At 30.8% G+C, this 4,270-nt stretch overlaps 1 non-coding gene across 1 annotated transcript; it reads right to left on the reverse strand.

Annotated features, from left to right (window-relative positions):
- Positions 1–3,412: 3,412 nt before the first annotated feature.
- Positions 3,413–3,724, reverse strand: LOC109790567 (protein GL2-INTERACTING REPRESSOR 1). Its single transcript, XR_014429967.1, has one exon. It is a non-coding gene; the product is annotated as a protein GL2-INTERACTING REPRESSOR 1 (transcript).
- Between the last annotated feature and the right edge of the window lie 546 nt (positions 3,725–4,270).

The following is a 4,270-nucleotide window of genomic DNA, read 5'->3' on the forward strand; positions in this document are numbered from 1 at the left end:
CCTCCATTGGATATGCTCTCATGTCACAAATATGTGTGTGCGTTTCCAAATCGTGTGTTTCCAAATCGTGTGGCCTGGAGTAGGGATGGCAACGGGACGGGTCGGGTACGGGTTTCATGATACCCGTCCCCGTCCCCGTGAGTTAAACTCATTCCCGTCCCCGTCCCCATACCTGTCAAGTATAGATTTTTATTCTCATTCCGGTCTCCGTCGGGTATCGGATATACCTGTACCCGTACCCGTTAATTTTTTTATTTTTTATTTTTTGTAAAAAAATGATATTTTTAAATTATTTTTTTATTATATTATAATTATAATTAGGTTATTTCTTTATCTCATATTATAATAAATAATCACACATAAAAAAATATTAATTTTTTTTAATATAATTAAATTGAAAGTGAATATTAAATTAAAAATGAGAACGGAGACACGTACAGGTACGGGGCGGGTAAGTACATATTCGTACCTGTACCCGTACCCGATTTAATATATCAAAGTTTCACTTGTACCCGTACCCGTACCCGATCAAACCGAGTATTCCCCGTCAAAGTCGGGACAGGTTCGGATATTACCTACGGTACGGGTATATTTGATATCCCTAACTTAGAGTTCTGATGTGAGACACCTCATCCACTGCTATCACATGAGATGAGATAGTGGTCCACATCAAAACTGAATTCTGCATCAAATTTTAATGCTACGTTATGTTGTGAACGAGATGAAAGGGCAACAAAGGAAACAAAAACATAGACTCACTTGACCCATGCACATGTGCGCAAGCTTCATCACTCTTGCGTGCCAATACATGTGAGACTTCTTCCTTTTGTAATCTTTATTATACAACATTTATCACTCAGGAGAGAGACAAGTTAGAGTCTGACATGATTTTGACTTTATTTTTAATTATTTATTTTATTTTTAATTTTAATGAGTTGTGTGTGCAAATGTGATATGTTATGTTTCGCATACAATAATTACTCTATTATCCATTTGCTTTAACTTCATTATTACCGCAATGACTTGACTTTTGTATTTTGAGATATTCTCTCTTTTATTTTGATTATCATTTCATAAAGTGTTAAATTATTTCTCTAAATATACCCCTGATTATTTGTTATTCAAAATGTCATTTTTATGAGACAGTTTTAATTGAATTACACAATTAATATAAATAATTTTATTAGTTAATTTTATTTGAATTAATTATAAAACATCATAATATATAAATTTTTCTTGCTTATCAATAAATTTTCATTTGATCATAGGTGATGATAATATCCCATATCAAAGTTTATGTATTAATATCAATAAAATTGATAAATGACAATTAGAGAGTTTGAGAAATGAGAGAGAAAATATTTATTTGTCAAATTTTCTTTTTGTAATAACCTAATAGATCATTATACTTGTTAAAACACAACGAATAAGCTGTAGAAAACATAAACATCGTCTAACTTGGGATTCTCGTACAAACAATTCCTAAATATTTATATAATAATATATAGGAGAGTAGAAAACTTAAAAGAGTCTATGCTTATATCAACTTGAAAACATAAAGTCCCTCACTAAGATTACAACAAGTTTTGTTCATATATATACAAGTTCTAGAAACTAAAAGCAATAAACCCTAAGTTGTAGTCAAGCAACAACTAACTGTATCAAAATAACCTCCATAAAAAACACACCATCTCCTATATGACACAACATCATGCTTGTCCTCTTGTCTAGTCCTGCTCTGTCCCCACAAAAATATAATCATCGCATTCCAATAACATGACAAAATGAGAGTATGTTTGTATGCAAAGAAAACATCATACAATATATAAAAGCTAACAACTAACTATAGAAACAACTTCATTTTAGTTATACAACTACAACTATAAGCTCAACTTACACAGAACAACAAAATAGTTAATTATGTAAGATTAATCATTTTACATCTCAACATACAACTTAACAACACGATATCTTCACAACATAACATTGTTATGTGTTGTCATGTATTACAACTAAGAGATCTTTTATATCATAGATGAACAATCTAAATAACTTGATCTTATTGATCAGCATTATATGACCTTTCATCTCTATGTCAATACAACACAATTTTTTTAATATCAATCCATTTTCACCACAACATGATTTTTTGGATTGCACCACTTAAATTAGAGAAGTTCAATACCATCATCACGTATAATATATCTTGGGTGTAGGTTCACTACGACATCAACATGCATCGATTAAATCACTAGTGAAATTAATCAACTAACTATCCTCTCAATACCTTTGACAAAATTCTAGCTTAGTTCCACACTACCATAACATGATTACAATGGTAAAATAAATGAGTTTGTTTTTTTTTTCTTCACAAAATGGACACAAAAGTCGACAATGAACTACCTTTAAAGCTAGACATTTCCTTATTGGGATACAACAATCACGATTCATTCTCCAAATTAAGATCTTCATTTTGTGAGGAACATTTAATTAAACTTTAGATTGAGTTTTATGGTCACCATCCTCACAATAATATGCATTATCAATCATATTCTCCATGTCATGCTAGTAAACAAATTTATCTAAATATATAATTCTCATCTCTAGTGAGCTTCCAAAGCAATTTATCCTTATCTTTTGGCATCATATATGACATTGACAATATGAATTGTTAATCATGGACATTAAATAGTTCTTGAATTAATTTTTTATGCCACATTCCAGAATCATGATCAAATAAAATGCCCCAACCTTCATTTACTCCAATCTAACTAGTGGCTTAAATTGAACGAAAGATGCTATTTGTCATGATTTTGTTGGTGTTTCTTTTGTTACTATAAGTAGTAGTTGCAAGATGACCAAGATAATAAATGATTCTAAGAGGTTAAGTTTTTTTTTTTCTCTCTTTCATATTGAACCTTGTACATATTGTCTCAATCTCTACTACTAAAAAATTAAGTTTAATGTGTTTCTTACCTTATGCTTTTTATTTGGTTTATTAAAATGAAAATTACGACAAATATGAAATTTCGATTGGGAAAGGGGCTAGAAATTCTGTTGAGACATTTATAGAAATTTCTTAAGATTAATTTGTATATTTTTTTTATTACAACATCTTACATATAGAATTTTATACCCTACGTACTGCCGTACAAATAAAATGATTAACTAAGAACAGTGAAAAATATAAGGTAATTATTGAATTTAATGAAAATCAAAATATTTTACATATGTAGTTAACTAATAATTATAATTTTTATTAACTAAATATTATTTTAACCCTGAAAGAATAATTTTGAGAACACAAACTCCTATGTCCCTAGACAAGTTTTTCAACTACAAGAATTTTATGCATCTATTTAACTATCCTAATGAAAATAATATTGTTTAACTCCACCACATCGTGTGTGCATCAAGCAGCTGGTTGGTTGGTGTTTTGCTTGTTATTAAGGAAATCAAGCAACACAGTACTCTTGCATTTGGGGCATTTAGGGTTGGGATCATCCTTTGGAAACAAAACGTACATGAGGCATCGAAGACAACCTACGAGAAGCATCGCCTTTGTCTCTTTGTCAGCATCAGAAGATACGGATGAGTCTTGATCTGATGAATACAAACATAATGATGATGAAGTCGAAAATTCTGATAATGACGAGTTTCCAGTTTGTGGAGGGGACAACTTCAACTCAAATTCCAGCCCAGGGCTGTTTTCTCTTTTACTCATCTCTTCCTTAGTGGAATCCTGATCCCAATGACTATAAATACGATGTTAACAAATAACAACACAACAAGTATAAAGCACACAATTTTGTGCTTAAGATTAAAGTAGCAGAAGTTCCAGATTCACTTGCAATATTATAACTAAAATAAATTGGGATTAGCTGGTCAGAACTAACACACACCTTGTATATATTTGAAAAGAATCACAGCTAGATTTATGGGGTTTGAAACTTGTTGGAATGGTTGCAATTGGATGGTATATACATATATTTAAAGATTAGGGGTTTAAAATGGTGAAAACAGGCAATAGCAAGAAAGGGTTATTTTTGTTTTTGTTATGTTAAGCAAAGAGGATTCTTTTATAGAGGGTTTGAAGAGCAAGGCAAAACGATCTAGTCATGTAACGATGTATTTGATTGACTTTATTAAAGTTTAAATGTCAAAATACATTTAATTGCGGTTAGTGAAGCAGCCAACAATAAGATAGAAAATTAAACCAAGAAAGCTTGCAGGAATTGAACAACCACGATCATATATATGTGAACGCGAT

Source organism: Cajanus cajan, chromosome 10 (assembly GCF_000230855.2).
Source record: "Cajanus cajan strain Asha chromosome 10, NIPB_CcT2T_4, whole genome shotgun sequence".
Taxonomy (NCBI): Eukaryota; Viridiplantae; Streptophyta; class Magnoliopsida; order Fabales; family Fabaceae; genus Cajanus; species Cajanus cajan.